Source organism: Vulpes vulpes, chromosome 1 (genome assembly GCF_048418805.1).
Source record: "Vulpes vulpes isolate BD-2025 chromosome 1, VulVul3, whole genome shotgun sequence".
In the NCBI taxonomy this organism is placed as follows: Eukaryota; Metazoa; Chordata; class Mammalia; order Carnivora; family Canidae; genus Vulpes; species Vulpes vulpes.
In genome coordinates this window covers 158,242,752-158,255,357 of record NC_132780.1, presented here as the reverse complement: position 1 = coordinate 158,255,357, position 12,606 = coordinate 158,242,752, and positions in this window count along the sequence as shown.

Sequence of the window (12,606 nt, the reverse complement as noted above, 5' to 3'; positions counted from 1 at the left end):
TTAGTTTGCAGGTGGCCACCCTCTTATTACTTTGTCCTCACTTGGTCTTTGCTCTGTGCCAACACTTCCCTTGTGCATTTATACAAATTTCCTCCTCTTATAGGGATACCAGTCATGGAGGATTAGGGCCTAGTTTAAGAGCCTTATTTTAACTAAATAACCTCTTTAAAGACTTTAAAGAGGTTTTTTTTAAAGAGTTTTTTATAGAGGTATAACTATACACAGAAATCTAAACAACACTGATGATTGATGAAAGAATGGGAAGACTGTGGCTCTTGTATAAAAGTGTTTATCAAGGTAAGCATACAGAGATGATTGTAGCCAAACTTGATTATGAATCTTTTTTCAGTAATGAAAGATGAAAGATCAGCAAGTAATTTGACTTTCTCTGGAAAACAGAAAGTATGCCAACATCATGTGGAGTGTGAAATGATTTCAGAATATCTGGTTTATGCTTGGCACATCCAAATCTTTAGAAACATAGAACCTATCATACAACGTATCAAGACTGAATCAAGAAATAGAAAACCTGAACAGATGAGTAACAAGTAGAGATTGGATCATTAATCACAATCTCCCATCAATTAAAAGTCCAAGACCAGATGACTTCATAGGTGAATTTTACAAGCATTTAAAGAATACTAATCCTTTTGGGGTGCCTGGGTGGCTTAGTGTGTTGAGTGTCTGCTTTTGGCTCATGTCATGATCCAGAGTCCTGGGTTCCAGGCCAGCATGAGCTGCTTCTCACTCCGCCCCTCTTAATGCTTATGCACACACACACACACACACACACACACACACTCTCTCTCTCTCTCTCCTTCTCTCTCTCTCTTCTTCTTGCTCTCTTTCTCAAATATATAAACTCTTTAAAAAAAATAAAAAGAACACCAATCCTTCTTAAACTCTCCCCAAAAAGAGACAGAAAACACTTCCAAACTCATTCTATGAGGCTAGCATAACCATAAAAACAAAGTCATATAGACAACACTACCATTCAATAGTTTTGACAAAACAAAACTACCATGCAATACCTCTGAAAACATGAATGAAAAATTGCATAATAAAATAGTAGCAACCGAATACAACAGAACATTAAAAGAATTATACAGCATGACTGATTCAGATTTATATATGGGATAAAAGAATGGGTCAACGTACATAACTCAATCAATGTGATAGCACCACATCAGCAGACAGAAGGATGAGAATTACATGATCATTTCAATAGATATAGAGGAGGCATTTGACAAAATTCAACGTGTCATGATAAAAATTCTCAACAAGTATAGAAGGAACTTAGCTCAACATAAAAAGGGCTGTATATGAAAACCCACAGCCAGCATTATACTCCATGGTAAAAAATTGAAAGCTTTTATTCTAGGATCTGTAGCAAGATAGCAATGCCCTCTCTCACCTCTCCTTTTTTTAAAATTTAGACTCCAGTTATTTAACATACAGTATAATATTAGTTTCAATTGTACAATATAGTGATTCAACACTTCCATACGACATCCAGTGCTCATCACAGGTGAACTTCTCAATCCCCATCACCTATTTCATTCATCCCCACACTCACCTCCCCTCTGGTAATGAACAGCTTGTTCTGTAAAGAGTGTGTTTCTTGGTTTGCTTCTCTCTCACTCTTTTTTTCCATTCTCTCATTTGTTTTATTTCTTGAGTTACACATATGAGTGAAATCATATGGTATTTGCCTTTCTCTAACCTATTTCACTTAGCATAATACTCTCTAGCTCTATCCATGTTGCTGAAAATGGCAAGATTTCATTCTTTTTGGTGGCTGAGTAATATTCCATTAAATATATATCACCTCTTCTTTATACATTCTTTTTTTTAAGATTTTATGTATTCATAAGAGACAGAGAGAGAGAGAGAAAGAGAGAGAGAGAGAAAGAGAGAGAGAGAGAGAGAGGCAGAGACACAGGCAGAGGGAGAGGCAGGCTCCGTATAGGGAGCCCAACATGGAACTCGATCCTGGGTCTCCAGGATCAGGCCCCGGGTGGAAGGTGGCACTAAACTGCTGAGCCACCTGGGCTGCCCTTTTTATACATTCTTTAGTCATTGGACACTTGGCCTGTTTCCATAATTTGGCCACTGTAGATAATGTTGCTATAAGCATTGGGATGCATATATCCCTTTGAATCAGTTTTCTTTGAATTAGTATTTTGTATACTTTTAGTAAATACCCAGTAGTGTAAATGCTGAATCATAGAGTAATTCTATTTTTAAATTTTTGTGGAAATTCCATACTGTTTTCCAGAGTGGCTGCACCCGTTTGCATTCCCATCCACAGTGCAAGAGGGCTTCCCTTTCTCCATATCCTTACCAACACCTGTTGTTTCTGTTGTTGATTTTAGCCATTCTGACATCTGTAATGTGATAGCTCATTGTAGTTTTGATTTGCATTTCCTTGATGATCAGTGATGTTGAGCATATTTTCATGTGTCTGTTGGCCATCTGGATGTATTCTTTGGAAAAATTTCTGTTCACATATTCTGTCCCGTTTTTTAATTGTTTTAGGGGTGTTGAGTTTGATAAGTTCTTTATATATTTTGGATACTAACCCTTTATTAGATGTGTTATTAGCAAATCACTTCTTCCATTCCATAGGTAGCCTTCTGGTTTTGTTGGTTTTGGTTTTGTTTCTTTGGCTGTGCAGAAGCTTTTCATTTTGATGAAGTCCCAATAGTTCATTTTTGCTTTTATTTCCCTTGCCTCAGGAGACATATCTAGAAAAACGTTGTTATAGCTGATGTCAGAGGGGTTACTGCTTGTGTTCTCTTCTAGGATTTTGATGGTTTCATGTCTCACATTTAGGTCTTTAGTACATTTTGAAGGTTATTTTTGCATATAGTTTAAGAAAGTGGTCCAGTTTCATTCTTTTGCATGTGGCTATCCAGTTTTCCCAACATCATTTGTTGAAGAGACTATCTTTTCCCCACTGGATACTCTTTTCTTGCTTCATCACTGATTAATTGACCATATAGTTGTGGGTTTGTTTCTGGGCTTTCTATTCTGTTCTACTGATCATGTATCTATTTTTATGCCAGCATCATACTGTTTTGATCACTATCACTTTGTAGTATAAGTTAAAGTCTGGAATTATGATGCCTTCAGCTTAGCTTTTCTTTTTTATTTTAATTAATGTGTTTCTTTCTCAAGGTGACTTTGACTATTCAGGGTATTTTGTGGTTCCATAAAAGTTTTAGGATAGTTTGTTCTAGCTCTGTGAAAATGCTGTTGGTATTTTAAAGGGACTGAATTAAATGTGTAGATTGCTTTGGGTAGTATAGGCATTTTATTCTATTTTATTTTATTTTTAAAGATTTTATTTATTCATTCATGAAAGACACAGAGAGAAAGAGATGCAGAGACACAGGCAGAGGGAGAAGCAGGTTCCATGCAGGGAGCCTGACGTGGGACTTGATCCTGGACACCCAGGATCACACCCCGGGCCGAAGGTGGCTCTAAACCGCTGGGCCACCAGGGCTGCTCAGCCTATTATTAAAATAGGCATTTTAATAATACTTATTCTTCTAATCCATGAGCATGGAGTGTCTTTCAATTTCTTTGTGGTCTTTTCAGTTTATTTCTTCAGTGTTTTAAAAATTTTTAGTATACAAGTCTTTCACCTCTTTGGTTAGGTTTATTTCTAGGTGTCTTAATGTTTTTGGTGCAATTGTAAATGGGATTGATTTTTCAATTTCTCTCCTGCTACTTCATTATTGATGTATAGAAATACAACAGATTTCCGTACGTTGATTTTGTATCCTGTGACTTTACTGAATTCTTGTATCAGTGCTAGCAGTTTTTTGGTTGAGTATTTCAGGTTTTCTATATACAGTATCATGTCATCTGCAAATAGTGAAAGTTTGACTTCTTTCTTTATGACTTGGATACATTTATTTCTTTTTTGTTGTCTGACTTGTGCAGCTAGGACTTATAGTACCATGTTAAATAACAGTGGTGAGACTGGACATTGCCATCTTATTCCTGACCATAGAGGAAAATATCTCAGTTTTTTTCCCCATTGAGGACAATTTTAGCTGTGGGTTTTTCATATACGGCCCATATTATTTTGAGGTATGTTCCCTCTAAACCTATTTTGTTGAGGGTTTTGTTTTATCGTGAATGGATGGTGTACTTTGTCAAAAGCTTTTTCTGTATCTGTTGAGATTATCATGAGGTTCTTATCCTTTCTTTTATTAATGTGGTGTATCACATTGATTTGTGAATATTGAACCACCCTAGCAATTAAAAAAATAACACACTTGATCGTGGTAAGTGACCTTTTTTAATGTTTTGTTGGATTCAGTTTGCTAGTATTTTATTGAACATTTTTGCATTCATGTTCATCAAGGCTATTGGGCTGTATTTCTCTTTTTCAGTGGGGTCTTTATCTGGTTTTGGTATCATGATACTGCTGGCCTTGTAGAATGAGTTTGGAAATTTTCTTCCTCTTCTATTTTTTGGGATAGTTTGAGAAAAATAAGTATTAACTCATGATTAAATATTTGGTAGAATTTGCCTGTGAAGCCATCCAGCCCTGGAGTTTTGTTTCTTGGGAATTTTCTGATTATTGATTAAATTTCTTTGCTGGTTATCAGTCTGTTCAAGTGTTTTATTTCTCCCTGTTTCAGTTCTGGTCATTTATGTGTTTCTAAGAACTTATTCATTTCTTCCAGGTTGTCTAATTTGTTGGCATATAGTTTTTCATAATATTCTCTTATAGTCATTTGTATTTCTGTGGTATTGGTTGTCATTACTCCACTGTCATTTGTGATTTTATTAATTTGGGTCCTCTCTCTTTTTGGTAAGTCTGGCTAGAGGTTTATCAATTTTATTAATTTTTTTTCAAAGAACCAGCTCCTGGTTTCATTAATCTGTTCTATTGTTTTCATTTAGTTTCTGTATTATTTATTTCTACTCTAATCTTTATTATTTCCTTCCTTCTACTGGCTTTAGGTTTTGTTGTTTTCTAGCTTCTTTAGGTGTATAAGTTAAGTTGTTTATTTGAGATTTTTCTTGCTTCTTAAGGTAATCCTGTATTGCTATATATTTCCCACTAAGGACCACTTTTGCTGAATCTCATAGGCTTTGGAGTGTTGTGTGTTTTCTTTTGTTTCACTGTTTTTTTTGTGTGTGTGTTTTTTTACCCCTTTTTCTTTGATTTCCTTGTTGACTCACTTAATATTTAGTACCATGTTGTTTAACCTATGGTCTTTCCAATTTTTTTCTTGTGGTTTACTTCTAGTTTTTAGTGTTTTGGTCAGAAAAGATGCAGGGTATGATTTAAATCTTTTTGTATTTGTTAAGGTCTGTTTTGTGACATAATATGTGATCTATTCTGGAGAATGCTCCACCAGCACTTAAAAGAATGTATATTTGCTGTTTGAGGATATAACTGTTATATATAATTTTCTGAATATAACTGTTAAGTTCATCTGATCCGATGTGTCATTTGAAGCCATTTTTTCTTGTTGATTTTCTGTTTAGGTTATCTGTCCATTGATGTAAGTGGGGTATTAAAGTCTCCTACTATTATTGTATTATTATCCATGAGTTCCTTTATGTTTGTTATTAACATACATACAGATTCAGGTGTTTCCATTTTGGGTGCGTAAGTATTTACAATTGTTATGTCCTCTTGTTAGATTATCCTTTTTATTTTGACATGTGCCCTTTTTTGTCTTTTCTTACACTCTTTGTTTTAAAGTCTAGTTTGTCATGTAAGTGCTACTCCAGCTTTATTTTAACATCTATTTGCATGATAAATATTTCTCCAACCCCCCACTTTATATCTGCAGTTGTCTTTAGGTCTAAAATGAGTCTTTTGTAAGCAGCATAAAGATGGGCCTTGTTTTTTTTATCCATTTTGATACTATATGTCTTTTGATTAGAGCATTTACTTCATTTATATTCAAAGTAGCTGTTGCCATTTTATTACTTGCTTTGTCATTATTTCTGGAGGTTTTCTCTAATATTTTCTTGTCTTTGCCACTTTTAGTTTCTCCTTTGCACTCAAAGAGTCCCTTTTAAAATTTCTTACAGAGCTGGTTTAGTGGTCATGAACTCCTATAGCTTTTATTTTTCTGAGAAACTCTTTTTCTTTCCTTTTATTCTTAATGATAGCTTTTCTGGATAGAGTGTTTTTGGCTGCAGAGTTTTCCCATTTAACACATTGAATATATCATATCACTCCCTTCTGGCTTGCCACATTTTTGTTGAGCTATCTCCAGCTAGCCTTATGGGTCTTCCTTGTAAGATAAGGATTTCTTTTGTCTGGCTGCTTTTAAGATATCTTTCTTTATCACTATATTTTTCAAATTTAATTATAATATGTCTTGATGGTGTCCTGCTTTTGTTGATTTTGATGGGAATTCTCTGTGCCTCCTGGACACGCATGTCCCTCTCCTTCCCCAGATTAGGGAAGTTTTCTGCTATTACTTCTTCAAATAATTTTTCTGCCCCCTGTTCTCTTTTTTCTTATTCTGAGACTCCTAAAATACAAATGTTATCACATTTGATAGAATCACTGTTTCCCTAGGTCTATTCCCATGTTACATAATTCTTCTTTCTCTTTTGTGTTCATTTTCATGAACTTTCATAACTTTGTCTTCTAGGTCACTAATTCCTTTGCTTCTTCCAGCCTGTTCTTCACTGTATCAAGCCTGTTTCCAAACTCATTTATTAACCTCTTCATCTCTGATTCTTTTTTAACTCTTCTCCCTCTGTAGTAAGGATCTTACTAATGTCTTCTTTTCTCAAGTCTAGTGAGTATCATTATGATTGTGGCTTTAAATTCTCCTCAGGGGTGTTTGGGTGGCTCAATAGGTTAACTAACTCTTGCTTTTGGCTCAGGTCATGATCTCAGGGTCATGGGATCAAACCTTGTGTCAGGCTGGAGCTCAGTTGGTGCTCCATGTTCAATGTGGAGTCTACTTGAGATTCTCTTTCCCTCCCTTCACCCCTCTCCCTAATCCCTCCCCCCTCCCCAAAAAAATCTTAAAAGAAGGAAATTCTCCATCAAGCATGTTACTTATATCTGTCTCACTTAGATATCTGCCATGATCCTATCTCATTTTTTCATTTGGGATAAATTCCTCCTCTTGGCCTTTATTTTTTAAGATTTTATTTATTTATTTATTTATTTATTTATTTATTTATTTATTTATGAGAGACACAGATTGAGAGGCAGAGACATAGACAAAGGGAGAAGCAGTCTCCCTGTAGGGACCCTGATATGGAACTCAATCCCAGGACCCCAGGATCACAACTTGAGCCAAAGGCAGATGCTCAACCACTGAGCCACCCAGGCATCCCATCCTCTTGGCATTTTATCTAGGTCTCTGTCTTCTTCCCTTTGTTAGAAAAGCCAGTTATATTTCCTGCTCCTGAAATAATGGCCTTTTGACAAAGAGATCATGTAGTGCCCAGGCGCTTTGGAGAGTATCTCTGGTGTGTACTGTGTGTGCTCTATTGTTGTGTTTGGCTGCTCTATCTTTCAGGTCAGTTGTCTGCAGAGGCTCTCTGATGTGGGCAGTGTTTAGTCCCTGGCCTGTATGTGTTATGTTTTAACTATAATGTGCTCTGTTCTGTTTGTGAAATGAGATTGTCACTACCTCCACTGGAACTGAAGCCCTGAAGAACTCTCTGGCCAGGAGATGTGTTGTGGGCAGGTGTTTGTGCTGGTCTTCTGTGGGAGTGGATCACCATGCTGGGACTGAGGCAAGTGTGACTAAGAAAGGCAGTCCCACCAAAGTGAGAGGGTGAACCTTGATATAAGGAAGTTAGGTAGGCTTCTCGAAGGTGCCACTGTGTTTATGATGTGGGGTAGGGGAGGAAAATGGCACTGGCCAGCTCCTTTGTTCCTGGAGAAGTGTCTCTGGGAATACCTCTCAGGAATGAGTGAATAATCTCTCCACTCTGTGCCCCAGGTGTTCTCCAGATTGTTATTTCCATGTTTGCCTTCCTTCTCTCCAGGACCAGGGCAGTGCCCTCTGGGCTTTAAGCCAACGAAGACTACTGACCTTTAAAATTTCAGGCTTTAAAGCAAGATTTAAAGCAGGTTGCAAGAACTCAAGAAATTCAGTGCCACTTGTTTTCCAAGTGAACACCACTGGAGAAACATTCTTATGCATTCCCCTTCATGCTCCTCTCTCTCACCCTACTCTGTGACCTTGGCTTCCTCCCCTCCACAGCAGCCACGACCATTTATCTCCTAAACCACATACTGTCTGTACTTACTGTTTTCTTCAGTGTGGCCTTTTCTCTCTATTTATGAAGTTTGTTCTGTCAATCTTCAGGTTGATTAGAGTATTTAAGATGATTTGATATTATTGGTGTGACAAGGGGAGACTAGTATTTTCCTACAACACTGTCATTTTCCAAAAACCCCTTTTCCACCTCTTCTGTTCAATAAAGTACTGGAAGACATTAGGCAGAGATATTAGGCAAGAAAAAGAAATAAAATGTATCCTAATGGGAAAGCAAGTAGTAAAATCATGCATTTGCAGATGACATTATCCCATATGCTGAAAACCCTAAAGATTCATTCAAAGAACAGTGAGAACTAATCAACAAAATCAGTAAAGTTGCAGGATACAAATCAATATTCAAAAACTCAGTTGCTTTTCCATATACCAACAGTGAACAATCACAAAATGAAATTAAGAAAATGATCCACATAGCATCATAATGAATAAAATAGAAATAAAATATCCAAGAAATGAAATACTTATATGTCATAAAACATTTATGAAATAAACTAAAGCAGACACAAATAAGTAGAAATACATCACATATTCATAGATTAGAAGAGCTAATATAGGTTAAAATGGTCACACTACCTAAAGTAATCCATAGATTCAATCCACCCCTATTAAAACCTCAATGGCATTTTTTACAGAAAAAGAAAACACAACACCCCTATGTTTCATATGAAAATCACAAGAGACCCAGAATTCACAAAGCAGTTATGAGCAAGAAGAACAAAGCTGGAGGCATCATATTTCTTGATTTCAAACTACAATGTAATAGTAATCAAAACAATTTTGTACTAGCATAAAATAGACATACAGAAGAATAGAATAGAATAGAATAGAATAGAATAGAATAGAATAGAATACCTTGAAATAAAGTCATGTAAACACAGTCCATTGATCTTCAACCAGAGTGCCAAGAATACAGAGTGGGGAAAGGATAGTTTTTTCAATAAGTGGTACTGGGAAAATGAAGTATCCACATGAAAAAGAATGAAATTGGATCCTTATCTTAAGCTATAAATACAATGAACTCAAAATGGATCAAAGACTTAAAACATATGACCTGAAACCATAAAATCTCTAGAAGATACAAAGAAAAAAATCTTCTTTACATTGTTCTTGGCAATGATATCTTAGATGTGACACTAAAAGCACAGGCAAAAGCAAAAACAGACAAGTGGACCATATCAAACTACAAATCTTTCCCACAACCAAGGAAATAATCAATGATATAAAATGGAAACCTATGTTAGAAAACATTTGCCAAATGCATATATAATAAAGAGTTAATATCTAAAGTATTTAAGTAATTCTTGCAACTCAAGAGTAAGCAACCAAATAACCCAATTAAAAAATGAGGAAAATAATTGGGTAGATACTTCTCCAAAGGAGACATAAATGGCCAACAAGAACGTGAAAAGATGCTCAACATCACTAATTCTCAGTGAAATACATAACTACAATGAGACATCTCATATGTGTTATGATAGTTATTATTATAAACAAAATAAAACAAAAAACATAACAAATACTGACAAATATATGGAGAAACTGGGACCTTGTACACTGCTAGTGAGGATATATTATGTACAGTTACTGTGGAAAACAGTATGGAGGTTCCTCAAAAATTTAAATAGAACTACCATATGATCCAGCATCCCACTTCTGGGCATGTATTCTGGAATTAAAATTAGGATCTTGAGGAGGTATCTCCCATAAGCATTGCAGCATTATTTACGATAGGCAAGATATTGAAATAGCCTAAGTTCCTGTGAACAAATAAAAGAAGAAAATGTGGTATATTAAAAAGTAGGAAATTCTGCCTTTTGTTACAATTTAGGACTTGGAGAACATTAATATAAGTAAAATAAGCCAAACATATAAGGACAACTACAGCATGATTATACTTATATGAGGAGTCTAAAATAGTCACACTCATAAAAACAGAAAGAAAAATGGAGGTTAACAGGGGCTAAGGAAGAGAAGGAAATGGGGCATTATTAGTCAAAGGGTAACAAGTTTGTTTCAATCATGTAAGATGAATAACTCCTAGGGATCTACTATAGAGCATTCTAGTTAAACAATATTGTAGGCTTTAAAATTTTATTTTTAAAAAAGATTTTATTTATTTATTCATGAGAGACACAGAGAAAGAGGCAGAGACATAGGCAGAGGGAGCAGCAGTCTCCCCATGGGGACCTAGATGAGCCACTCAGTCCCAGAACCCCAATATCATACCCTGAGCCAAAGGCAGATGCTCAACCACTGAGCCACTCAGGTGCCCACTTGAAAAATTGTCTAACACAGTATATCTTATATTGTATTGTCATCAATAACAATAATAATAACAACAACAAGCATAATAATTATTAAAGGGGATGAAGGAAACTTTTGAAGGTGATGGATATGTTTATGGCATAGACTGTAGTGATGATTTTACAAATATACCCTTAACCTCAAACTAATTAAGTTGTATACACTTTTGCTTTTATGTAATATGCACTTATCTTTTGGTACATATTTAATGTACATATTTAATGTACAGATTTTTGTATGCTAATCATACCTAAATAAAATTGTTTTAAGAAAACTTAAAGTGTGAGAAACTGTCACAGATAAAAAGTACTCAGGAAATATGGCATTTAAATGTAACATGGCACTTTGTATGAGATTCTGGAACACGAAAAGGACATTAGATAAAAACTAAATAAATCTAAAGTTGCAACTTTAGTAATAAAAATATATCAAAATTGCTTCATTAATTGTAACAAATGTATTATTGTATTATACCAATGTAATATTTTAATAATGTTAGAAACTATGAGAGCACTAATATCTTTGCAAATTTTCTGTCAATCTAAAGTATGTAGCTTTTATACTGTTATATATTCTCTCTTTCTCTCCTTTTCTCTTTCTCTCTCTCTCTCTCTCCATATATATATATATATATATATATATATATATATATATATATATACATATTGAGAGAAAGAGACAAAAATGTGCAGGGTTTATGGTAAAACTTTTTGTTAACATCTTCAAGGGTACACAGGAAATTTTTTCAGGCAATTATAGGAGCCAGAGATATTCTAATCCAAGAAATAAACCTAAATCTAAAGGCAAAATTAATGTAAATGTGAACTCTGGAGCATGTTTTAATCTACTTCTTTATCCCAGAGTCAGAAATAAGCCCAATTACATTTGAAAATCTAACATAAGAAAGTGTTGAATGTGTCTACTATATAACCCCCACCCCAGTAAAATAAATAAATACATGTACCTATCATTTACAAAAGCTCATATACCCATGGGCCTGAGCAAGAAGGAATGGGTATGATTTAAATATAGCCTACATGGCTCACTCTGGCTCCATCCCTGGAGAATGTCCTTCCTCAGATTGGAAATTACTGATTTACCAAAAGATAAGTGCATATTACATAAAAGCAATTTAGTACGGGGGCACCTGGGTGGCTCAGTCAGTTAAGCATCTAACTCTTGATTTTATCTCAGGTCATGATCTTGGGGTCATGAAATCGAGCCCCACATCAGTCTCTGAGCTAGGGGTAGAGCCTCTAAGATTCTCTCTCCATCTCTGCCCTTATCCCTGCTTGCCTGCGTGCTCTTGCCCTCTCAAATAAATAAATAAATCTTTAAAACAAACAAACAACAACAACAATAAAAAAGCAATTTAGTACAATGTTTCTGAGTTTGGAAAATTTATTCAAACCATGTATATTTGGGAAATTTACTTAAACTCTGTGCCTCAGTTCACTGATATGTTAACAGGGACAAGCAATATCACCAAGGTCTTGGAGTGTTTTGAAGACTAAATGATTTAAACATGAAGTGCTTGGTATAATGCCTAGCATAGAGTAAGAAGTACCCATGTGTTTACCATTATCTTACTGCCTCAATATTATTCTTCCCTTCTGCTGCTATGTCTTCCTTTTACTATTTATTACTTGCTTAATGCTTATTTGTTAAATGCTTGTAATATGCGATGTCCTGCACTATGCGAAGCACTTTACATATATTAGATCCTTTATCTCTACCAGAACTTGAGGAGGTGTTAAGAAACTTAGACAAAGAAAAACTTGTCAATTTGTCAACCTGCCATGTTCTCCTTATATATGAATTTAATCGGGACAACAATAAAATAAATATTCTTTGTGTCTTTAAAGAACCTACAGTGTTTCAAAGTGGATTTAGGATGGAATATAAATATCCAGGGTGTGGTATCTGGAATCAGATGTCCTGGTTTAGAAATGGGCTCTCTTCATAATTAAACTGATGGTCTGGGAAAGTCAATTTATCTCAGCATGCC